The sequence below is a fragment of the Chanodichthys erythropterus genome, chromosome 15, assembly GCF_024489055.1.
Source record: "Chanodichthys erythropterus isolate Z2021 chromosome 15, ASM2448905v1, whole genome shotgun sequence".
Classification (NCBI taxonomy): Eukaryota; Metazoa; Chordata; class Actinopteri; order Cypriniformes; family Xenocyprididae; genus Chanodichthys; species Chanodichthys erythropterus.
The window spans coordinates 40603581-40631328 of record NC_090235.1 but is presented as its reverse complement, the minus strand read 5'-3'; positions in this window follow the sequence as shown (position 1 = coordinate 40631328).

Below are 27748 nucleotides of genomic sequence, written 5' to 3'. Positions count from 1 at the left end.
GACTTTTATAAGCGATCGGGTGTACGATGTTCGTCCGGCGGGCGAAAAAGTAGCGAAAAAAATCCCATAGACTTTGCATTGGGACAAACTTTGATGAGTAATAGCTCCTAACGAGAGTTTCATAGAAACATGTGGGTTACCACGTTTGAAGAGCCTGATAGGCTCTCTCAGACCATACCTCAAAATGGGGTGTAAGTTGTACCCCTGGGGCGCAAGAGCTGCCCAAAGTTGCCCCATAGACATACTATGGTGAAGCCGTGCCCATGAACCAGGAAGTACTGTGTTTTTCCTACTATGGGAAATTACATAGGGATTTTGTATTGAACATAACTCTGAATCACAATGTCATAGAGACAAGGGGGTGGGCTCATTTTACTCAGGCAACCAATCAGTCTCTCAGGATCATTGTAAAGCTATCAAGCCACGCCCTAGCAACCATATAGAGAACCATAGCAACAAGTTCCATAGACTTCCATTGAAAAAGATCAAAGGAATATCTTTGGATAGGAGTGTCATAGAAACATGAGGGTGGGCTCATTTGACTCGAGGCAGCAAACCGCCAATCACAAATCACCTTAAAGACATCATAGCCACGCCTTAGCAACCATATAGAGCACCCTAGCAACCCAAAGCATAGGCAGATATCTTCAAATCTGAATATCATAGAGGCATGGGGGTTGGTTTATATCATTCATACTGGCAAGCAGCCTTTGGTGTATCATCATTGGTAGCTGCCAAGCCACTCCTTAGCAACCAAACAGAGTACCCTAGCAACCATTTTGCAAGATCTATATCTCTGCGTCAGAACATCGTACAGACATGGGGGTTGGTTTATATTGTCAAGCAGCCTTTGGAGTATCATCATTGGCAGCTGCCAAGCCACTCCCTAGCAACCAAACAGAGTACCCTAGCAACCGTTTTGAAACACCTATATTTCTGCATCAGAACATTATAGAGACATGGCGGTTGGCTCTTTTGACTCATGCTAGCAAACTGGACTTCCACCATGCTACACATGCTAGCAGTGAATAGCTACATGCTAATAGTGAGTAGCTTAAGGTTTAAACATGACACAAACTAGTAAAAATGTGTTAGAATAATGCTAGTGGCATGCTAATTGTGTTAGCATGATGCTAGTAGCATGATAATCATGTTAGCATCATGTTAGCAAACATGCTAATCATGTTAGCATCTTGTTAAATACATGCTAACAACATGGTAATCATGCTAGCATCATGCTAGCATTATGCTAATGATGTTAGCATGTTGCTAGCATTATGCTAACATGATTAGCATCTTGTTAAAATCATGCTAGCAACATGGTAATCATGCTAGCATCATGCTAGCATTATGCTAATCATGTTAGCATGTTTGCTAGCATTATGCTAACATGATTAGCATCTTGTTTAAAACATGCTAACAGCATGCTAAGGGTGTTAGCATCATGCTAGCAACATGCTAATCATGTTAGCATGTTGTTAACATAATGCTAACATGATTAGCATCTTGTTAAAATAATGCTAGCAACATGGTAATCATGCTAGCATCATGCTAGTATTATGCTAATCATATTAGCATTTTGCTAGCATTATGCTAACATGACTAGCATTTTGTTTAAAACATGCTAGCAGCATGCTTAGGGTGTTAGCATCATGCTAGCAACATGCAAATCATGTTAGCATTTTGCTAAAAACATCCTAGCAGGACGGTAATTATGTTAGCATCATGCTAATCAAGAGTGCCGAGTTTTGCCACTGCAAGCACCATTCACATTTTCTTCAGGAAATGTACATTCTAGTATTGTAATTACTATTCACCTGAACAAAACTTTGGCGCGTAACTCGTCCCGCAGTTTTTGTCGTAGACCCACGAATGAGGTGTCAAATCGACCGGCTTATTGAGGAGAGGTGTGCTATGACTTTTCTAAGCGATCGGGTGTACGATGTTCGCACAGCGTACGAAAAAACGGCTGAAAAAACTCCCATAGACTTAACATGGGGGCCAAATCTGTGAGATCATATCTTTGGTTTAGATGGTCATAGAGACTTGGGGCTGGGCTCTTTTGGCTCGGCCTATCAAGCCGCCAATAAGTAGTGACTTTATGGCCACGCCCTAGCAACCAATTACAGCACCCTAGCAACCGGGTTCTGAATTTTGCCACTGCAAGCACCATTCACATTTTCTTCAGGAAATGTACATTCTAGTTAATGGTGCTTGCCAAAGGCAAAGCTCCATTCTTATTATTGCTCATACTTATTATTATAATTATTTTTCTGGACAAAAGTTTGGCGCGCTACTCCTCCCACAGTTTTTGTCCTAGACCAATGAATCAGGTGTCAAATCGACCGGCTTATTGAGGAGACCTGTGCTATGACTTTTATAAGCGATCGGGTGTACGATGTTCGTCCAGCGGGCGAAAAAGTAGCGAAAAAAATCCCATAGACTTTGCATTGCGACAAATTTTGACGAGTTATTGCTCCGAGTGAGAATTTCGTAGAAACATGTGGGTTACCACGTTTGAAGAGGCTAGCAAGCTCTGTCAGGCCATACCTCAAAACTGGGTGTAAGTTGTACCCCTGGGGCGCAAGAGCTGCCCAAAGTTGCCCCATAGACATACTATGGTGAAGCCGTGCCCATGAACCAGGAAGTACTGTGTTTTTCCTACTATGGGAAATTACATAGGGATTTTGTATTGAACATAACTCTGGATCACAATGTCTTAGAGACAAGGGGGTGGGCTCATTTTACTCAGGCAACCAATCAGTCTCTCAGGATCATTGTGAAGCTATCAAGCCACGCCCTAGCAACCATATAGAGCACCATAGCAACAAGTTCCATAGACTTCCATTGAAAAAGATCAAATGAATATCTTTGGATAGGAGTGTCATAGAAACATGAGGGTGGGCTCATTTGACTCGGGGCAGCAAACGGCCAATCACGAATCACCTTCAACACTTCATAGCCACGCCCTAGCAACCATTTAGAGCACCCTAGCAACCCAAAGCATAGAGGGGATATCTTCAAATCTGAATATCATACAGGCATGGGGGTTGGTTTATATCATTCATACTGGCAAGCAGCCTTTGATGTATCATCATTGGCAGCTGCCAAGCCACTCCCTAGCAACCAAACAGAGTACCCTAGCAACCGTTTTTCAAGATGTATATCTCTGCATCAGAACATCGTACAGACATGGGGGTTGGTTTATATTGTCAAGCAGCCTTTGGAGTATCATCATTGGCAGCTGCCAAGCCACTCCCTAGCAACCAAACAGAGTACCCTAGCAACTGTTTAGCAAGACCTATATCTCTGCATCAGAGCATCATAGAGACATGGCGGTTGGCTCTTTTGACTCATGCTAGCAATCTGGACTTCCAACATGATACACATGCTAGCAGTGAATAGCTACATGCTAATAGTGATTAGCTTAGGGTTTAAACATGACACAAACTAGTGAAAATGTGTTAGCATGATGATAGTAGCATGCTAATCATGTTAGCAAACATGCTAATCATGTTAGCATGTTGTTAACATTATGCTAACATGGTTAGCATCTTGCTAAAAACATGTTAACAGTATGCTACGGGTGTTAACATCATGGTGGCAACATGCTAATCATGTTAGCATGTTGCTAGCATTATGCTAACATGATTAGCATCTTGGTAAACACATCCTAGCAATATGCTAAGGGTGTTAGCATCATGCTACCATCATGCTAATCAAGAGTGCCGAGTTTTGCCACTGCAAGCACCATTCACATTTTCTTCAGGAAATGTACATTCTAGTATTGTAATTACTATTCACCTGAACAAAACTTTGGCGCGTAACTCGTCCCGCAGTTTTTGTCGTAGACCCACGAATGAGGTGTCAAATCGACCGGCTTATTGAGGAGAGGTGTGCTATGACTTTTCTAAGCGATCGGGTGTACGATGTTCGCACAGCGTACGAAAAAACGGCTGAAAAAACTCCCATAGACTTAACATGGGGGCCAAATCTGTGAGATCATATCTTTGGTTTAGATGGTCATAGAGACTTGGGGCTGGGCTCTTTTGGCTCGGCCTATCAAGCCGCCAATAAGTAATGACTTTGTGGCCACGCCCTAGCAACCAATTACAGCACCCTAGCAACCGGTGCCGAATTTTGCCACTGCAAGCACCATTCACATTTTCTTCAGGAAATGTACATTCTAGTATTGTAATTACTATTCACCTGAACAAAACTTTGGCGCGTAACTCGTCCTGCACCGTTTGTCGTAGACCCACAAATGAGGTGTCAAATCGACCGGCTTATTGAGGAGAGATGTGCTATGACTTTTCTAAGCGATCGGGTGTACGATGTTCGCACAGCGTACGAAAAAATGGCTAAAAAAACTCCCATAGACTTAACATGGGGGCCAAATCTGTGAGATCATATCTTTGGATCAGAAGGTCATAGAGACTTGGGGCTGGGCTCTTTTGATTCGGCCAGCCAATATGTAGTGACACAGCAACTTCATAGCCACGCCCTAGCAACCAATTACTGCACCCTAGCAACCGAGTGGCGATTTTGCCACTGCAAGCACCATTCACATTTTCTTCAGGAAATGTACATTCTAGTTATTATTATTCTTCCACTTTTTCGACTGCGCGCTACTCCTCCCGCAGCTTTTGTCCTAGACCCATGAATGAGGTGTCAAATCGACCGGCCCATTGAGGAGTGGTGTGCTATGACTTTTATAAGCGATCGGGTGTACGATGTTCGTCCGGCAGGCGAAAAAGTAGCCGAAAAATCCCATAGACTTAACATTGCGACGAACTTTGACGAGTCATAGATCCTAACGAGAATTTCGTAGAAACATGTGGGTTACCACGTTTGAAGAGGCTGACAGGCTCTCTCAGACAATACCTCAAAATGGGGTGTAAGTTGTACCCCTGGGGCGCAAGAGCTGCCCAAAGTTGCCCCATAGACATACTATGGTGAAGCCGTGCCCATGAACCAGGAAGTACTGTGTTTTTCCTACTATGGGAAATTACATAGGGATTTTGTATTGAACATAACTCTGGATCACAATGACATAGAGACAAGGGGGCAGGCTCATTTTACTCAGGCAACCAATCAGTCTCTCAGGATCATTGTGACAATATGGAGCTTGTTGCTATGGTACTCTATATCATTGCTAGGGCGTGGCTTGATAGCTATCAAGCCACGCCCTAGCAATGATATAGAGTACCATAGCAACAAGCTCCATAGACTTCCATTGAAAAATATCAAAGGAATATCTTTGGATAGAAGTGTCATAGAAGCATGAGGGTGGGCTCATTTGACTCGAGGCAGCAAACCGCCAATCACAAATAACCTTAAAGACATCATAGCCACGCCTTAGCAACCATTCAGAGCACCCTAGCAACCCAAAGCATAGAGGGGATATCTTCAAATCTGAACATCATAGAGGAATGGGGGTTGGTTTATAGCATTCATACTGGCAAGCAGCCTTTGGTTTATCATTACTGGCAGCTGCCAAGCCACTCCCTAGCAACCAAACAGAGTACCCTAGCAACCGTTTTGCAAGATCTATATCTCTGCATCAGAACATCGTAAAGACATGGGGGTTGGTTTATATTGTCAAGCAGCCTTTGGAGTATCATCATTGGTAGCTGCCAAGCCACTCCCTAGCAACCAAACAGAGTACCCTAGCAACCGTTTTGCAAGATCTATATCTCTGCATCAGAACATCGTAAAGACATGGGGGTTGGTTTATATTGTCAAGCAGCCTTTGGAGTATCATCATTGGTAGCTGCCAAGCCACTCCCTAGCAACCAAACAGAGTACCCTAGCAACCGTTTAGCGAGACCTATATCTCTGCATCAGAGCATCATAGAGACATGGCGGTTGGCTCTTTTGACTCATGCTAGCAAACTGGACTTCCAACATGCTACACATGCTAGCAGTGAATAGCTACATGCTAATAGTGATTAGCTTAGGGTTTAAACATGACACAAACTAGTAAAAATGTGTTAGCATCATGCTGGTAACATGCTAATTGTGTTAGCATAATGTTAGTAGCATGCTAATCATGTTAGCATAATGCTAGCAAACATGCTAATTATGTTAGCATCTTGTTAAAAACATGCTAACAACATGGTAAACATGATTAGCATAATGCTAGCATGATGCTAGCATGATTACCATGTTGTTAGCAAAGGCTAACATGATTAGCATCTTTCTAAAAACATGCTAGCAGCATGCTAAGGGTGTTAGCATAATGCTAGCAACATGCTAATCATGTTAGCATGTTGCTAGCATTATGCAAACATGATTAGCATCTTGTTAAAATCACGTTAACAACATGGTAATAATGCTAGCATCATGCTAGCATTATGCTAATTATGTTAGCATAATGCTAGCAAACATGCTAACATGATTAGCATCTTGTTAAAAACATGCTACCAACATGGTAATCATGCTAGCATAATGCTAGCATTATGCTAATCATGTTATCATTTTGCTAGCATTATGCTAAAATGATTAGCATCTTGTTAAAATCATGTTAACAACATGGTAATCATGCTAGCATCATGCTAGCATTATGCTAATTATGTTAGCATAATGCTACCAAAAATGCTAACATGATTAGCATCTTGTTAAAAACATGCTAGCAGCATGCTAATGGTGTTAGCATAATGCTAGCAACATGCTAATCATGTTAGCATTTTGCTAAAAACATCCTAGCAGGACGGTAATTATGTTAGCATCATGCTAATCAAGAGTGCCGAGTTTTGCCACTGCAAGCACCATTCACATTTTCTTCAGGAAATGTACATTCTAGTTAATGGTGCTTGCCAAAGGCAAAGCTCCATTCTTATTCTGCTGCATACTTATTATTATTAATGGTGCTTGCCAAAGGCAAAGCTCCATTCTTATTCTCCTGCATACTTATTATTATTATTATTATTATTATTATTATTCCACACAAAATTTTGGCGCGCTACTCCTCCCGCAGCTTTTGTCCTAGACCCATGAATGAGGTGTCAAATCGACCGGCTTATTGAGGAGAGGTGTGCTATGACTTTTATAAGCGATCGGGTGTACGATGTTCGTCCGACGGGCGAAAAATCGGGCGAAAAATCCCATAGACTTAACATTGGGACGAACTTTGACAAGTCATAACTCTGGATCACAATGTCATAGAGCCAAGGGGTGGGCTCATTTTACTCAGGCAACCAATCAGTCTATCAAGATAATTTTAAAGCTATCAAGCCACGCCCTAGCAACCATAGAGAGTACCTTAGTAACAAGCTCCATAGACTTCCATTGAAAAAGATCAAAGGAATATCTTTGGATAGGAGTGTCATACAAACATGAGGGTGGGCTCGTTTGACTCGAGGCAGCAAACCGCCAATCACAAATAACCTTAAAGCCATCATAGCCACGCCTTAGCAACCATTTTAGAGCACCCTAGCAACCCAAAGCATAGGCAGATATCTTCAAATCTGAATATCATAGAGGCATGGGGGTTGGTTTATATCATTCATACTGGCAAGCAGCCTTTGGTTTATCATTACTGGCAGCTGCCAAGCCACTCCCTAGCAAACCAAACAGAGTACCCTAGCAACTGTTTTGCAAGATCTATATCTCTGCATCAGAACATCGTAAAGACATGGGTGTTGGTTTATATTGTCAAGCAGCCTTTGGAGTATCATCATTGGTAGCTGCCAAGCCACTCCCTAGCAACCAAACAGAGTACCCTAGCAACCGTTTAGCAATATCTATATCTCTGCATCAGAGCATCATAGAGACATGGCGGATGGCTCTTTTGACTAATGTTAGCAAACTGGACTTCCAACATGCTACACATGCTAATAGTGATTAGCTTAGGGTTTAAACATGACACAAACTAGTAAAAATGTGTTAGCATCATGCTGGTAACATGCTAATTGTGTTAGCATCATGTTAATAGCATGCTAATCATGTTAGCATCATGCTAGCAAACATGCTAATCATGTTATCATCTTGTTAAAACCATGCTAATCATGTTAGCATGTTGCTAGCATTATGCTAACATGATTAGCATATTGTTTAAAACATGTTAGCAGCATGCTAAGGGTGTTAGCATCATGGTAGCAACATGCTAATCATGTTACCATCTTGCTAAAAACATCCTAGCAGGACGGTAATTATGTTAGCATAGTTTTGCCACTGCAAGCACCATTCACATTTTCTTCAGGAAATGTACATTCTAGTTAATGGTGCTTGCCAAAGGCAAAGCTCCATTCTTATTCTCCTGCATACTTATTATTATTATTCTTCTTCTTCTGGACACTTTCGTCTGCGCGTAACTCGTCCCGCAGTTTTTGTCATAGACCCACGAATGAGGTGTCAAATCGACCGGCCTATTGAGGAGTGGTGTGCTATGACTTTTATAAGCGATCGGGTGTACGATGTTCGTCCGGCGGGCGAAAAATCGGTCGAAAAATCCCATAGACTTAACATTGCGACGAACTTTGACGAGTCATAGCTCCTAACGAGAATTTCGTAGAAACATGTGAGTTACCACGTTTGAAGAGGCTGACAGGCTCTCTCAGACCATACCTCAAAATGGGGTGTAAGTTGTACCCCTGGGGCGCAAGAGCTACCCAAACTTGCCCCATAGACATACTATGGTGAAGCCGTGCCCATGAACCAGGAAGTACTGTGTTTTTCCTACTATGGGAAATTACATAGGGATTTTGTATTGAACATAACTCTGGATCACAATGACATAGAGACAAGGGGGTGGGCTCATTTCACTCAGGTGACCAATCAGTCTCCCAGGATCATTTTGAAGCTATCAAGCCACGCCCTAGCAACCATATAGAGCACCATAGCAACAAGTTCCATAGACTTCCATTGAAAAAGATCAAAGGAATATCTTTGGATAGAAGTGTCATAGAAACATGAGGGTGGGCTCATTTGACTCGGGGCAGCAAACAGCCAATCACGAATCACCTTCAAGACCTCCTAGCCACGCCCTAGCAACCATTAAGAGCACCCTAGCAACCCAAAGCAAAGAGGGATATCTTCAAATCTGAATATCATGCAAGCATGGGGGTTGGTTTAAATCATTCATACTGGCAAGCAGCCTTTGGTTTATCATTACTGGCAGCTGCCAAGCCACTCCCTAGCAACCAAACAGAGTACCCTAGCAACTGTTTTGCAAGATCTATATCTCTGCATCAGAACATCGTAAAGACATGGGTGTTGGTTTATATTGTCAAGCAGCCTTTGGAGTATCATCATTGGTAGCTGCCAAGCCACTCCCTAGCAACCAAACAGAGTACCCTAGCAACCGTTTAGCAATATCTATATCTCTGCATCAGAGCATCATAGAGACATGGCGGATGGCTCTTTTGACTAATGCTAGCAAACTGGACTTCCAACATGCTACACATGCTAGCAGTGAATAGCTACATGCTAATAGTGATTAGCTTAGGGTTTAAACATGACACAAACTAGTAAAAATGTGTTAGCATCATGCTGGTAACATGCTAATTGTGTTAGCATCATGTTAGTAGCATGCTAATCATGTTAGCATCATGCTAGCAAACATGCTAATCATGTTATCATCTTGTTAAAACCATGCTAATCATGTTAGCATGTTGCTAGCATTATGCTAACATGATTAGCATATTGTTTAAAACATGTTAGCAGCATGCTAAGGGTGTTAGCATCATGGTTGCAACATGCTAATCATGTTAGCATCTTGCTAAAAACATCCTAGCAGGACGGTAATTATGTTAGCATTATGCTAATCAAGAGTGCCAAATTTTGCCACTGCAAGCACCATTCACATTTTCTTCAGGAAATGTACATTCTAGTTAATGGTGCTTGCCAAAGGCAAAGCTCCATTCTTATTCTTCTGCATACTTATTATTATTATTATTATTAATGGTGCTTGCCAAAGGCAAAGCTCCATTCTTATTATTGCTCATACTTATTATTATAATTATTTTTCTGGACAAAAGTTTGGCGCGCTACTCCTCCCACAGTTTTTGTCCTAGACCAATGAATCAGGTGTCAAATCGACCGGCTTATTGAGGAGACCTGTGCTATGACTTTTATAAGCGATCGGGTGTACGATGTTCGTCCAGCGGGCGAAAAAGTAGCGAAAAAAATCCCATAGACTTTGCATTGCGACAAATTTTGACGAGTTATTGCTCCGAGCGAGAATTTCGTAGAAACATGTGGGTTACCACGTTTGAAGAGGCTGGCAAGCTCTGTCAGACCATACCTCAAAATTGGGTGTAAGTTGTACCCCTGGGGCGCAAGAGCTGCCCAAAGTTGCCCCATAGACATACTATGGTGAAGCCGTGCCCATGAACCAGGAAGTACTGTGTTTTTCCTACTATGGGAAATTACATAGGGATTTTGTATTGAACATAACTCTGGATCACAATGTCTTAGAGACAAGGGGGTGGGCTCATTTTACTCAGGCAACCAATCAGTCTCTCAGGATCATTGTGAAGCTATCAAGCCACGCCCTAGCAACCATATAGAGCACCATAGCAACAAGTTCCATAGACTTCCATTGAAAAAGATCAAATGAATATCTTTGGATAGGAGTGTCATAGAAACATGAGGGTGGGCTCATTTGACTCGGGGCAGCAAACGGCCAATCACGAATCACCTTCAACACTTCATAGCCACGCCCTAGCAACCATTTAGAGCACCCTAGCAACCCAAAGCATAGAGGGATATCTTCAAATCTGAATATCATACAGGCATGGGGGTTGGTTTATATCATTCATACTGGCAAGCAGCCTTTGGTTTATCATTACTGGCAGCTGCCAAGCCACTCCCTAGCAACCAAACAGAGTACCCTAGCAACCGTTTAGCAAGATCTATATCTCTGCATCAGAACATCATAAAGACATGGGGGTTGGTTTATATTGTCAAGCAGCTTTTGGAATATCATCATTGGTAGCTGCTAAGCCACTCCCTAGCAACCAAACAGAGTACCCTAGCAACCGTTTAACAAGATCTATATCTCTGCATCAGAGCATCATAGAGACATGGCGGTTGGATCTTTTGACTCATGCTAGCAAACTGGACTTCCAACATGCTTCACATGCTAGCAGTGAATAGCTACATGCTAATAGTGATTAGCTTAGGGTTTAAACATGACACAAACTAGTAAAAATGTGTTAGCATCATGCTGGTAACATGCTAATTGTGTTAGCATCATGCTAGTAGCATGCTAAGCATGTTAGCATTATTCTAGCAAACATGCTAATCATGTTAGCATCTTGTTAAAAACATGCTAGCAACATGGTAATCATGCTAGCTTTATGCTAATCATGTTAGCATGTTGCTAGCATTATGCTAACATGATTAGCATCTTGTTAAAATCACGTTAACAACATGGTAATAATGCTAGCATCATGCTAGCATTATGCTAATTATGTTAGCATAATGCTAGCAAACATGCTAACATGATTAGCATCTTGTTAAAAACATGCTACCAACATGGTAATCATGCTAGCATAATGCTAGCATTATGCTAATCATGTTATCATTTTGCTAGCATTATGCTAAAATGATTAGCATCTTGTTAAAATCATGTTAACAACATGGTAATCATGCTAGCATCATGCTAGCATTATGCTAATTATGTTAGCATAATGCTACCAAAAATGCTAACATGATTAGCATCTTGTTAAAAACATGCTAGCAGCATGCTAATGGTGTTAGCATAATGCTAGCAAAATGCTAATCATGTTAGCATTTTGCTAAAAACATCCTAGCAGGACGGTAATTATGTTAGCATCATGCTAATCAAGAGTGCCGAGTTTTGCCACTGCAAGCACCATTCACATTTTCTTCAGGAAATGTACATTCTAGTTAATGGTGCTTGCCAAAGGCAAAGCTCCATTCTTATTCTGCTGCATACTTATTATTATTAATGGTGCTTGCCAAAGGCAAAGCTCCATTCTTATTCTCCTGCATACTTATTATTATTATTATTATTATTATTATTCCACACAAAATTTTGGCGCGCTACTCCTCCCGCAGCTTTTGTCCTAGACCCATGAATGAGGTGTCAAATCGACCGGCTTATTGAGGAGAGGTGTGCTATGACTTTTATAAGCGATCGGGTGTACGATGTTCGTCCGACGGGCGAAAAATCGGGCGAAAAATCCCATAGACTTAACATTGGGACGAACTTTGACAAGTCATAACTCTGGATCACAATGTCATAGAGCCAAGGGGGTGGGCTCATTTTACTCAGGCAACCAATCAGTCTATCAAGATAATTTTAAAGCTATCAAGCCACGCCCTAGCAACCATAGAGAGTACCTTAGTAACAAGCTCCATAGACTTCCATTGAAAAAGATCAAAGGAATATCTTTGGATAGGAGTGTCATACAAACATGAGGGTGGGCTCGTTTGACTCGAGGCAGCAAACCGCCAATCACAAATAACCTTAAAGCCATCATAGCCACGCCTTAGCAACCATTTTAGAGCACCCTAGCAACCCAAAGCATAGGCAGATATCTTCAAATCTGAATATCATAGAGGCATGGGGGTTGGTTTATATCATTCATACTGGCAAGCAGCCTTTGGTTTATCATTACTGGCAGCTGCCAAGCCACTCCCTAGCAAACCAAACAGAGTACCCTAGCAACTGTTTTGCAAGATCTATATCTCTGCATCAGAACATCGTAAAGACATGGGTGTTGGTTTATATTGTCAAGCAGCCTTTGGAGTATCATCATTGGTAGCTGCCAAGCCACTCCCTAGCAACCAAACAGAGTACCCTAGCAACCGTTTAGCAATATCTATATCTCTGCATCAGAGCATCATAGAGACATGGCGGATGGCTCTTTTGACTAATGTTAGCAAACTGGACTTCCAACATGATACACATGCTAGCAGCGAATAGCTACATGCTAATAGTGATTAGCTTAGGGTTTAAACATGACACAAACTAGTAAAAATGTGTTAGCATCATGCTGGTAACATGCTAATTGTGTTAGCATCATGGTTGCAACATGCTAATCATGTTAGCATCTTGCTAAAAACATGTTAACAGTATGCTACGGGTGTTATCATCTTGTTAAAACCATGCTAATCATGTTAGCATGTTGCTAGCATTATGCTAACATGATTAGCATATTGTTTAAAACATGTTAGCAGCATGCTAAGGGTGTTAGCATCATGGTAGCAACATGCTAATCATGTTACCATCTTGCTAAAAACATCCTAGCAGGACGGTAATTATGTTAGCATAGTTTTGCCACTGCAAGCACCATTCACATTTTCTTCAGGAAATGTACATTCTAGTTAATGGTGCTTGCCAAAGGCAAAGCTCCATTCTTATTCTCCTGCATACTTATTATTATTATTCTTCTTCTTCTGGACACTTTCGTCTGCGCGTAACTCGTCCCGCAGTTTTTGTCATAGACCCACGAATGAGGTGTCAAATCGACCGGCCTATTGAGGAGTGGTGTGCTATGACTTTTATAAGCGATCGGGTGTACGATGTTCGTCCGGCGGGCGAAAAATCGGTCGAAAAATCCCATAGACTTAACATTGCGACGAACTTTGACGAGTCATAGCTCCTAACGAGAATTTCGTAGAAACATGTGAGTTACCACGTTTGAAGAGGCTGACAGGCTCTCTCAGACCATACCTCAAAATGGGGTGTAAGTTGTACCCCTGGGGCGCAAGAGCTACCCAAACTTGCCCCATAGACATACTATGGTGAAGCCGTGCCCATGAACCAGGAAGTACTGTGTTTTTCCTACTATGGGAAATTACATAGAGATTTTGTATTGAACATAACTCTGGATCACAATGACATAGAGACAAGGGGGTGGGCTCATTTCACTCAGGTGACCAATCAGTCTCCCAGGATCATTTTGAAGCTATCAAGCCACGCCCTAGCAACCATATAGAGCACCATAGCAACAAGTTCCATAGACTTCCATTGAAAAAGATCAAAGGAATATCTTTGGATAGAAGTGTCATAGAAACATGAGGGTGGGCTCATTTGACTCGGGGCAGCAAACAGCCAATCACGAATCACCTTCAAGACCTCCTAGCCACGCCCTAGCAACCATTAAGAGCACCCTAGCAACCCAAAGCAAAGAGGGATATCTTCAAATCTGAATATCATGCAAGCATGGGGGTTGGTTTAAATCATTCATACTGGCAAGCAGCCTTTGGTTTATCATTACTGGCAGCTGCCAAGCCACTCCCTAGCAACCAAACAGAGTACCCTAGCAACTGTTTTGCAAGATCTATATCTCTGCATCAGAACATCGTAAAGACATGGGTGTTGGTTTATATTGTCAAGCAGCCTTTGGAGTATCATCATTGGTAGCTGCCAAGCCACTCCCTAGCAACCAAACAGAGTACCCTAGCAACCGTTTAGCAATATCTATATCTCTGCATCAGAGCATCATAGAGACATGGCGGATGGCTCTTTTGACTAATGCTAGCAAACTGGACTTCCAACATGCTACACATGCTAGCAGTGAATAGCTACATGCTAATAGTGATTAGCTTAGGGTTTAAACATGACACAAACTAGTAAAAATGTGTTAGCATCATGCTGGTAACATGCTAATTGTGTTAGCATCATGTTAGTAGCATGCTAATCATGTTAGCATCATGCTAGCAAACATGCTAATCATGTTATCATCTTGTTAAAACCATGCTAATCATGTTAGCATGTTGCTAGCATTATGCTAACATGATTAGCATATTGTTTAAAACATGTTAGCAGCATGCTAAGGGTGTTAGCATCATGGTTGCAACATGCTAATCATGTTAGCATCTTGCTAAAAACATCCTAGCAGGACGGTAATTATGTTAGCATAGTTTTGCCACTGCAAGCACCATTCACATTTTCTTCAGGAAATGTACATTCTAGTTAATGGTGCTTGCCAAAGGCAAAGCTCCATTCTTATTCTTCTGCATACTTATTATTATTATTATTATTAATGGTGCTTGCCAAAGGCAAAGCTCCATTCTTATTATTGCTCATACTTATTATTATAATTATTTTTCTGGACAAAAGTTTGGCGCGCTACTCCTCCCACAGTTTTTGTCCTAGACCAATGAATCAGGTGTCAAATCGACCGGCTTATTGAGGAGACCTGTGCTATGACTTTTATAAGCGATCGGGTGTACGATGTTCGTCCAGCGGGCGAAAAAGTAGCGAAAAAAATCCCATAGACTTTGCATTGCGACAAATTTTGACGAGTTATTGCTCCGAGCGAGAATTTCGTAGAAACATGTGGGTTACCACGTTTGAAGAGGCTGGCAAGCTCTGTCAGACCATACCTCAAAATTGGGTGTAAGTTGTACCCCTGGGGCGCAAGAGCTGCCCAAAGTTGCCCCATAGACATACTATGGTGAAGCCGTGCCCATGAACCAGGAAGTACTGTGTTTTTCCTACTATGGGAAATTACATAGGGATTTTGTATTGAACATAACTCTGGATCACAATGTCTTAGAGACAAGGGGGTGGGCTCATTTTACTCAGGCAACCAATCAGTCTCTCAGGATCATTGTGAAGCTATCAAGCCACGCCCTAGCAACCATATAGAGCACCATAGCAACAAGTTCCATAGACTTCCATTGAAAAAGATCAAATGAATATCTTTGGATAGGAGTGTCATAGAAACATGAGGGTGGGCTCATTTGACTCGGGGCAGCAAACGGCCAATCACGAATCACCTTCAACACTTCATAGCCACGCCCTAGCAACCATTTAGAGCACCCTAGCAACCCAAAGCATAGAGGGATATCTTCAAATCTGAATATCATACAGGCATGGGGGTTGGTTTATATCATTCATACTGGCAAGCAGCCTTTGGTTTATCATTACTGGCAGCTGCCAAGCCACTCCCTAGCAACCAAACAGAGTACCCTAGCAACCGTTTAGCAAGATCTATATCTCTGCATCAGAACATCATAAAGACATGGGGGTTGGTTTATATTGTCAAGCAGCTTTTGGAATATCATCATTGGTAGCTGCTAAGCCACTCCCTAGCAACCAAACAGAGTACCCTAGCAACCGTTTAACAAGATCTATATCTCTGCATCAGAGCATCATAGAGACATGGCGGTTGGATCTTTTGACTCATGCTAGCAAACTGGACTTCCAACATGCTTCACATGCTAGCAGTGAATAGCTACATGCTAATAGTGATTAGCTTAGGGTTTAAACATGACACAAACTAGTAAAAATGTGTTAGCATCATGCTGGTAACATGCTAATTGTGTTAGCATCATGCTAGTAGCATGCTAAGCATGTTAGCATTATTCTAGCAAACATGCTAATCATGTTAGCATCTTGTTAAAAACATGCTAGCAACATGGTAATCATGCTAGCTTTATGCTAATCATGTTAGCATGTTGCTAGCATTATGCTAACATGATTAGCATCTTGTTAAAATCATGCTATCAACATGGTAATCATGCTAGCATAATGCTAGCATTATGCTAATCATGTTAGCATGTTGCTAGCATAATGCTAACATGATTAGCATCTTGTTAAAATAATGCTAGCAACATGGTAATCATGCTAGCATCATGTTAGCATTATGCTAATCATGTTAGCATTTTGTTTAAAACATGTTAGCAGCATGCTAAGGGTGTTAGCATCATGCTAGCAACATGCTAATCATGTTAGCATCTTGTTAAAAACATACTAGCAGGACGGTAATTATGTTAGCATAGTTTTGCCACTGCAAGCACCATTCACATTTTCTTCAGGAAATGTACATTCTAGTATTGTAATTACTATTCACCTGAACAAAACTTTGGCGCTTAACTCGTCCCGCACCGTTTGTCGTAGACCCACGAATGAAGTGTCAAAGCGACCGGCTTATTGAGGAGAGGTGTGCTATGACTTTTCTAAGCGATCGGGTGTACGATGTTCGCACAGCGTACGAAAAAACGGCTGAAAAAACTCCCATAGACTTAACATGGGGGCCAAATCCGTGAGATCATATCTTTGGTTTAGAAGGTCATAGAGACTTGGGGCTGGGCTCTTTTGACTCAGCCATCCAATAAGTAGTGACACAGCAACTTCATAGCCACGCCCTAGCAACCAATTACAGCACCCTAGCAACCAGGTGGCGAATTTTGCCACTGCAAGCACCATTCACATTTTCTTCAGGAAATGTACATTCTAGTTATTATTATTATTATTCCACACAAAATTTTGGCGCGCTACTCCTCCCGCAGCTTTTGTCCTAGACCCATGAATGAGGTGTCAAATCGACCGGCTTATTGAGGAGAGGTGTGCTATGACTTTTATAAGCGATCGGGTGTACGATGTTCGTCCGACGGGCGAAAAATCGGGCGAAAAATCCCATAGACTTAACATTGGGACGAACTTTGACAAGTCATAACTCTGGATCACAATGTCATAGAGACAAGGGGGTGGGCTCATTTTACTCAGGCAACCAATCAGTCTATCAAGATAATTTTAAAGCTATCAAGCCACGCCCTAGCAACCATAGAGAGTACCTTAGCAACAAGTTCCATAGACTTCCATTGAAAAAGATCAAAGGAATATCTTTGGATAGGAGTGTCATAGAAACATGAGGGTGGGCTCATTTGACTCGGGGCAGCAAACGGCCAATCACGAATCACCTTCAAGATATCATAGCCACGCCCTAGCAACCATTTAGAGCACCCTAGCAACTCAAAGCATAGAGGGGATATCTTCAAATCTGAACATCATAGAGGAATGGGGGTTGGTTTATATCATTCATACTGGCAAGCAGCCTTTGGTTTATCATTACTGGCAGCTGCCAAGCCACTCCCTAGCAACCAAACAGAGTACCCTAGCAACCGTTTTGCAAGATCTATATCTCTGCATCAGAACATCGTAGAGACATGGGTGTTGGTTTATATTGTCAAGCAGCCTTTGGAGTATCATCATTGGTAGCTACCAAGCCACTCCCTAGCAACCAAACAGAGTACCCTAGCAACCGTTTTGAAACACCTATATTTCTGCATCAGAACATTATAGAGACATGGCGGTTGGCTCTTTTGACTCATGCTAGCAAACTGGACTTCCACCATGCTACACATGCTAGCAGTGAATAGCTACATGCTAATAGTGATTAGCTTAAGGTTTAAACATGACACAAACTAGTAAAAATGTGTTAGAATAATGCTAGTGGCATGTTAATTGTGTTAGCATGATGCTAGTAGCATGCTAATCATGTTAGCATCATGTTAGCAAACATGCTAATCATGTTAGCATCTTGTTAAATACATGCTAACAACATGGTAATCATGCTAGCATCATGCTAGCATTATGCTAATGATGTTAGCATGTTGCTAACATTATGCTAACATGATTAGCATCTTGTTAAAATCATGCTAACAACATGGTAATCATGCTAGCATAATGCTAGCATTATGCTAATCATGTTAGCATGTTTGCTAGCATTATGCTAACATGATTAGCATCTTGTTTAAAACATGCTAGCAGCATGCTTAGGGTGTTAGCATCATGCTAGCAACATGCTAATCATGTTAGCATCTTGTTAAAAACATGCTAGCAAAATGGTAATCATGCTAGCATCATGTTACCATTATGCTAATCATGTTAGCATGTTGCTAGCATTATGCTAACATGATTAGCATCTTGTTAAAATCATGGTAGCAACATGGTAATCATGCTAGCATCATGCTAGCATTATGCTAATCATGTTAGCATGTTTTGCTAGCATTATGCTAACATGATTAGAATCTTGCTAAAAACATGCTGGCATCATGCTATGGGTGTTAGCATCATGCTAGCAACATGCTAATCTGTTAGCATCTTGCTAAAAACATCCTAGCAGGACGGTAATTATGTTAGCATCATGCTAATCAAGAGTGCTGAGTTTTGCCACTGCAAGCACCATTCACATTTTCTTCAGGAAATGTACATTCTAGTATTGTAATTACTATTCACCTGAACAAAACTTTGGCGCGTAACTCGTCCCGCACCGTTTGTCGTAGACCCACGAATGAGGTGTCAAATCGACCGGCTTATTGAGGATAGGTGTGCTATGACTTTTCTAAGCGATCGGGTGTACGATGTTCGCACAGCGTACGAAAAAACGGCTGAAAAAACTCCCATAGACAACATGGGGGCCAAATCTGTGAGATCATATCTTTGGTTTAGAAGGTCGTAGAGACTTGGGGCTGGGCTCTTTTGATTCGGCCAGCCAATAAGTAGTGACACAGCAACTTCATAGCCACGCCCTAGCAACCAATTACAGCACCCTAGCAACCGAGTCAGGTGTTTTGCCACTGCAAGCACCATTCACATTTTCTTCAGGAAATGTACATTCTAGTTAATGGTGCTTGCCTCTGGCAAAGCTCCATTCTTATTCTCCTGCATACTTATTATTCTTCTTCTTCTTCTTCTTCTTCTTCTTCTTCTTCCACTTTTTTTTCTGCGCGCTACTCCTCCCGCAGCGTTTGTCCTAGACCCATGAATGAGGTGTCAAATCGACCGGCTCATTGAGGAGAGGTGTGCTATGACTTTTATAAGCGATCGGACCAACGATGTTCGCACAGCGGACGAAAAAGCGGCCAAAAAAGTCCCATTGACTTACATTGAAAAATTCAAATTCACGAACATTCCGTCTCTCTCAACTGTCACTTTCTCACACACACTCACACACGCAGGCCCTTAGAAGCCTTTGTCTCTCAGACACAGACACTCATTTTCTTCCACTTTTATTTCTGCGCGCTATTTCTCCCGCAGCGTTTGTCCTAGACCCATGAATGAGGTGTCAAATTGACCGGCTTATTGAGGAGAGGTGTGCTATTTTTTTTTTAAGCGATCGGACCAACGATGTTCGCACAGGGGGCGAAAAAGCGGCCAAAAAAGTCCCATTGACTTTCAATGGCGGAATCTTCAGAAATTTGAATTTCAACTGTCACTTTCTCACACACACTCACACACGCAGGCCCTTAGAAGCCTTTCTCTCTCAGACACAGACACTCATTTTCTTCCACTATTTTTTCTGCGCGCTACTCCTCCCGCAGTTTTTGTCCTAGACCCATGAATGAGGTGTCAAATCGACCGGCTCATTGAGGAGAGGTGTGCTATGACTTTTATAAGCGATCGGGTGTACGATGTTCGTCCGGCGGGCGAAAAAGTAGCGAAAAAAATCCCATAGACTTTGCATTGGGACAAACTTTGACGAGTAATAGCTCCTAACGAGAATTTCATAGAAACATGTGGGTTACCAGGTTTGAAGAGCCTGATAGGCTCTCTCAGACCATACCTCAAAATGGGGTGTAAGTTGTACCCCTGGGGCGCAAGAGCTGCCCAAAGTTGCCTATGGTGAAGCCGTGCCCATGAACCAGGAAGTACTGTGTTTTTCCTACTATGGGAAATTACATAGGGATTTTGTATTGAACATAACTCTGGATCACAATGTCATAGAGACAAGGGGGTGGGCTCATATTACTCAGGCAACCAATCAGTCTCTCAGGATCATTGTGAAGCTATCAAGCCACGCCCTAGCAACCATATAGAGCACCATAGCAACAAGTTCCATAGACTTCCATTGAAAAAGATCAAATGAATATCTTTGGATAGGAGTGTCATAGAAACATGAGGGTGGGCTCATTTGACTCGGGGCAGCAAACGGCCAATCACGAATCACCTTCAAGACATCATAGCCACGCCCTAGCAACCATTCAGAGCACCCTAGCAACCCAAAGCATAGAGGGGATATCTTCAAATCTGAACATCATAGAGGAATGGGGGTTGGTTTATAGCATTCATACTGGCAAGCAGCCTTTGGTTTATCATTACTGGCAGCTGCCAAGCCACTCCCTAGCAACCAAACAGAGTACCTTAGCAACCGTTTAGCAAGATCTATATCTCTGCATCAGAACATCGTAAAGACATGGGGGTTGGTTTATATTGTCAAGCAGCCTTTGGAGTATCATCATTGGTAGCTACCAGGCCACTCCCTAGCAACCAACCAGATTACCCTAGCAACCGTTTTTCAAGATCCATATCTCTGCATCAGAACATCATAAAGACATGGGGGTTGGTTTATATTGTCAAGCAGCCTTTGGAGTATCATCATTGGCAACTGCCAAGCCACTCCCTAGCAACCAAACAGAGTACCCTAGCAACCATTTAGCGATGCCTATATCTCTGCATCAGAACATCGTAGAGACATGGGGATTGGTTTTTTTGACTCATGCTAGCAAACTGTACTTGCAACATGCTATACATGCTAGCAGTTAATAGCTACATGCTAATAGTGATTAGCTAAGTGCTAAAGTGGGCTGAGAACATGCTAAGAACTCTATAGAAACTCCATAGTAACTATCTGTGCCAACTACCAACCACCTAGTAACACCATAGCAACCACCCTGGTTGCCATAGCAACCGCCCAGAACACCCTAGCAACCGCCTAGCAACACAGTAGTGACCAGTCCAGGTACCTTAACAACTGCTTAGCAACACCTTAGCAACCACCCCAAGTACCTTAGCAACCGCCTAGCAACACCTTAGCAACCACCCCAAGTACCTTAGCAACCGCCTAGCAACCGAGTGGCGATTTTGCCACTGCAAGCACCATTCACATTTTCTTCAGGAAATGTACATTCTAGTTAATGGTGCTTGCCATAGGCAAAGCTCCATTCTTATTATTGCTCATACTTATTATTATAATTATTTTTCTGGACAAAAGTTTGGCGCGCTACTCCTCCCACAGTTTTTGTCCTAGACCAATGAATCAGGTGTCAATTCGACCGGCTTATTGAGGAGACCTGTGCTATGACTTTTATAAGCGATCGGGTGTACGATGTTCGTCCAGCGGGCGAAAAAGTAGCGAAAAAAATCCCATAGACTTTGCATTGCGACAAATTTTGACGAGTTATTGCTCCGAGTGAGAATTTCGTAGAAACATGTGGGTTACCACGTTTGAAGAGGCTAGCAAGCTCTGTCAGGCCATACCTCAAAACTGGGTGTAAGTTGTACCCCTGGGGCGCAAGAGCTGCCCAAAGTTGCCCCATAGACATACTATGGTGAAGCCGTGCCCATGAACCAGGAAGTACTGTGTTTTTCCTACTATGGGAAATTACATAGGGATTTTGTATTGAACATAACTCTGGATCACAATGTCTTAGAGACAAGGGGGTGGGCTCATTTTACTCAGGCAACCAATCAGTCTCTCAGGATCATTGTGAAGCTATCAAGCCACGCCCTAGCAACCATATAGAGCACCATAGCAACAAGTTCCATAGACTTCCATTGAAAAAGATCAAATGAATATCTTTGGATAGGAGTGTCATAGAAACATGAGGGTGGGCTCATTTGACTCGGGGCAGCAAACGGCCAATCACGAATCACCTTCAACACTTCATAGCCACGCCCTAGCAACCATTTAGAGCACCCTAGCAACCCAAAGCATAGAGGGGATATCTTCAAATCTGAATATCATACAGGCATGGGGGTTGGTTTATATCATTCATACTGGCAAGCAGCCTTTGATGTATCATCATTGGCAGCTGCCAAGCCACTCCCTAGCAACCAAACAGAGTACCCTAGCAACCGTTTTTCAAGATGTATATCTCTGCATCAGAACATCGTACAGACATGGGGGTTGGTTTATATTGTCAAGCAGCCTTTGGAGTATCATCATTGGCAGCTGCCAAGCCACTCCCTAGCAACCAAACAGAGTACCCTAGCAACTGTTTAGCAAGACCTATATCTCTGCATCAGAGCATCATAGAGACATGGCGGTTGGCTCTTTTGACTCATGCTAGCAATCTGGACTTCCAACATGATACACATGCTAGCAGTGAATAGCTACATGCTAATAGTGATTAGCTTAGGGTTTAAACATGACACAAACTAGTGAAAATGTGTTAGCATGATGATAGTAGCATGCTAATCATGTTAGCAAACATGCTAATCATGTTAGCATGTTGTTAACATTATGCTAACATGGTTAGCATCTTGCTAAAAACATGTTAACAGTATGCTACGGGTGTTAACATCATGGTGGCAACATGCTAATCATGTTAGCATGTTGCTAGCATTATGCTAACATGATTAGCATCTTGGTAAACACATCCTAGCAATATGCTAAGGGTGTTAGCATCATGCTACCATCATGCTAATCAAGAGTGCCGAGTTTTGCCACTGCAAGCACCATTCACATTTTCTTCAGGAAATGTACATTCTAGTTAATGGTGCTTGCCAAAGGCAAAGCTCCATTCTTATTCTCCTGCATACTTATTATTATTCTTCTTCTTCTTCTTCCACTTTTTCGTCTGCGCGCTACTCCTCCCGCAGCTTTTGTCCTAGACCCATGAATGAGGTGTCAAATCGACCGGCCCATTGAGGAGTGGTGTGCTATGACTTTTATAAGCGATCGGGTGTACGATGTTCGTCCGGCGGGCGAAAAAGTAGCCGAAAAATCCCATAGACTTAACATTGCGACGAACTTTGACGAATCATAGCTCCTAACGAGAATTTCGTAGAAACATGTGGGTTACCACGTTTGAAGAGGCTGACAGGCTCTCTCAGACCATACCTCAAAATGGGGTGTAAGTTGTACCCCTGGGGCGCAAGAGCTGCCCAAAGTTGCCCCATAGACATACTATGGTGAAGCCGTGCCCATGAACCAGGAAGTACTGTGTTTTTCCTACTATGGGAAATTACATAGGGATTTTGTATTGAACATAACTCTGGATTGCAGTGTCATAGAGACAAGGGGGTGGGCTTATTTTACTCAGGCAACCAATCAGTCTCTCAGGATCAATGTGAAGCTATCAAGCCACGCCCTAGCAACCATATAGAGCACCTTAGTAACAAGCTCCATAGACTTCCATTGAAAAAGATCAAATTAATATTTTTGGATAGAAGTGTCATAGAAACATGAGGGTGGGCTCATTTGACTCGGGGCAGCAAACGGCCAATCACGAATCACCTTCAACACTTCATAGCCACCCCCTAGCAACCATTTAGAGCACCCTAGCAACCCAAAGCATAGAGGGATATCTTCAAATCTGAATTTCATACAGGCATGGGGGTTGATTTATATCATTCATACTGGCAAGCAGCCTTTGGTGTATCATCATTGGCAGCTGCCAAGCCACTCCCTAGCAACCAAACAGAGTACCCTAGCAACCATTTTGCAAGACCTATATCTCTGCAACAGAACATCGTAGAGACATGGGGGTTGGCTTATATTGGCAAGTAGCCTTTGGAGTGTCATCATTGGCAGCTGCCAAGCCACTCCCTAGCAACCAAACAGAGTACCCTAGCAACCGTTTTGAAACACCTATATTTCTGCATCAGAACATTATAGAGACATGGCGGTTGGCTCTTTTGACTCATGCTAGCAAACTGGACTTCCACCATGCTACACATGCTAGCAGTGAATAGCTACATGCTAATAGTGATTAGCTTAAGGTTTAAACATGACACAAACTAGTAAAAATGTGTTAGAATAATGCTAGTGGCATGTTAATTGTGTTAGCATGATGCTAGTAGCATGCTAATCATGTTAGCATCATGTTAGCAAACATGCTAATCATGTTAGCATCTTGTTAAATACATGCTAACAACATGGTAATCATGCTAGCATCATGCTAGCATTATGCTAATGATGTTAGCATGTTGCTAACATTATGCTAACATGATTAGCATCTTGTTAAAATCATGCTAAAAACATGGTAATCATGCTAGCATCATGCTAGCATTATGCTAATCATGTTAGCATGTTTGCTAGCATTATGCTAACATGATTAGCATCTTGTTTAAAACATGCTAGCAGCATGCTAAGGGTGTTAGCATCATGCTAGCAACATGCTAATCATGTTAGCATGTTGCTAACATAATGCTAACATTATTAGCATTTGGTTAAAATAATGCTAGCAACATGGTAATCATGCTAGCATCATGCTAGCATTATGCTAATCATGTTAGCATGTTGCTAGCATTATGCTAACATGACTAGCATTTTGTTTAAAAAATGCTAGCAGCATGCTTAGGGTGTTAGCATCATGCTCGCAACATGCTAATCATGTTAGCATCTTGTTAAAAACATGCTTAGCAAAATGGTAATCATGCTAGCATCATGTTACCATTATGCTAATCATGTTAGCATGTTGCTAAGCATTATGCTAACATGATTAGCATCTTGTTAAAAACATGCTAACAACATGGTAATCATGCTAGCATCATGCTAGCATTATGCTAATCATGTTAGCATGTTGCTAACATTATGCTAACATGATTAGCATCTTTCTAAAAACATGCTAGCAGCATGCTAAGGGTGTTAGCATAATGCTAGCAACATGCTAATCATGTTAGCATTTTGCTAGCATTATGTTAACATGATTCGCATCTTTCTAAAAACATGTTAGCAGGATGCTAAGGGTGTTAGCATAATGCTAGCAACATGCTAATCATGTTAGCATCTTGCTAAAAACATCCTAGCAGGACGGTAATTATGTTAGCATAATGCTAATCAAGAGTGCCGAGTTTTGCCACTGCAAGCACCATTCACATTTTCTTCAGGAAATGTACATTCTAGTATTGTAATTACTATTCACCTGAACAAAACTTTGGCGCTTAACTCGTCCCGCACCGTTTGTCGTAGACCCACGAATGAAGTGTCAAAGCGACCGGCTTATTGAGGAGAGGTGTGCTATGACTTTTCTAAGCGATCGGGTGTACGATGTTCGCACAGCGTACGAAAAACGGCTGAAAAAACTCCCATAGACTTAACATGGGGGCCAAATCTGTGAGATCATATCTTTGGTTTAGAAGGTCATAGAGACTTGGGGCTGGGCTCTTTTGACTCAGCCATCCAATAAGTAGTGACACAGCAACTTCATAGCCACGCCCTAGCAACCAATTACAGCACCCTAGCAACCAGGTGGCGAATTTTGCCACTGCAAGCACCATTCACATTTTCTTCAGGAAATGTACATTCTAGTATTGTAATTACTATTCACCTAGACAAAACTTTGGCGCGTAACTCGTCCCGCACCGTTTGTCGTAGACCCACGAATGAGGTGTCAAATCGACCGGCTTATTGAGAGAGGTGTGCTATGACTTTTCTAAGCGATCGGGTGAACGATGTTCGCACAGCGTATGAGAAAACGGCTGAAAAAACTCCCATAGACTTAACATGGGGGCCAAATCTGTGAGATCATATCTTTGGTTTAGAAGGTCATAGAGACTTGGGGCTGGGCTTTTTTGACTCGGACTATCAAGCAGCCAATAACTATTGACTTCATAGCCTCACCCTAGCAACCAGGTGCCGAATTTTGCCACTGCAAGCACCATTCACATTTTCTTCAGGAAATGTACATTCTAGTTAATGGTGCTTGCCAAAGGCAAAGCTCCATTCTTATTCTCCTGCATACTTATTATTATTCTTCTTCTTCTTCTTCCACTTTTTCGTCTGCGCGCTACTCCTCCCGCAGCTTTTGTCCTAGACCCATGAATGAGGTGTCAAATCGACCGGCCCATTGAGGAGTGGTGTGCTATGACTTTTATAAGCGATCGGGTGTACGATGTTCGTCCGGCGGGCGAAAAAGTAGCCGAAAAATCCCATAGACTTAACATTGCGACGAACTTTGACGAATCATAGCTCCTAACGAGAATTTCGTAGAAACATGTGGGTTACCACGTTTGAAGAGGCTGACAGGCTCTCTCAGACCATACCTCAAAATGGGGTGTAAGTTGTACCCCTGGGGCGCAAGAGCTGCCCAAAGTTGCCCCATAGACATACTATGGTGAAGCCGTGCCCATGAACCAGGAAGTACTGTGTTTTTCCTACTATGGGAAATTACATAGGGATTTTGTATTGAACATAACTCTGGATTGCAGTGTCATAGAGACAAGGGGGTGGGCTTATTTTACTCAGGCAACCAATCAGTCTCTCAGGATCAATGTGAAGCTATCAAGCCACGCCCTAGCAACCATATAGAGCACCTTAGTAACAAGCTCCATAGACTTCCATTGAAAAAGATCAAATTAATATTTTTGGATAGAAGTGTCATAGAAACATGAGGGTGGGCTCATTTGACTCGGGGCAGCAAACGGCCAATCACGAATCACCTTCAACACTTCATAGCCACCCCCTAGCAACCATTTAGAGCACCCTAGCAACCCAAAGCATAGAGGGATATCTTCAAATCTGAATTTCATACAGGCATGGGGGTTGATTTATATCATTCATACTGGCAAGCAGCCTTTGGTGTATCATCATTGGCAGCTGCCAAGCCACTCCCTAGCAACCAAACAGAGTACCCTAGCAACCATTTTGCAAGACCTATATCTCTGCAACAGAACATCGTAGAGACATGGGGGTTGGCTTATATTGGCAAGTAGCCTTTGGAGTGTCATCATTGGCAGCTGCCAAGCCACTCCCTAGCAACCAAACAGAGTACCCTAGCAACCGTTTTGAAACACCTATATTTCTGCATCAGAACATTATAGAGACATGGCGGTTGGCTCTTTTGACTCATGCTAGCAAACTGGACTTCCACCATGCTACACATGCTAGCAGTGAATAGCTACATGCTAATAGTGATTAGCTTAAGGTTTAAACATGACACAAACTAGTAAAAATGTGTTAGAATAATGCTAGTGGCATGTTAATTGTGTTAGCATGATGCTAGTAGCATGCTAATCATGTTAGCATCATGTTAGCAAACATGCTAATCATGTTAGCATCTTGTTAAATACATGCTAACAACATGGTAATCATGC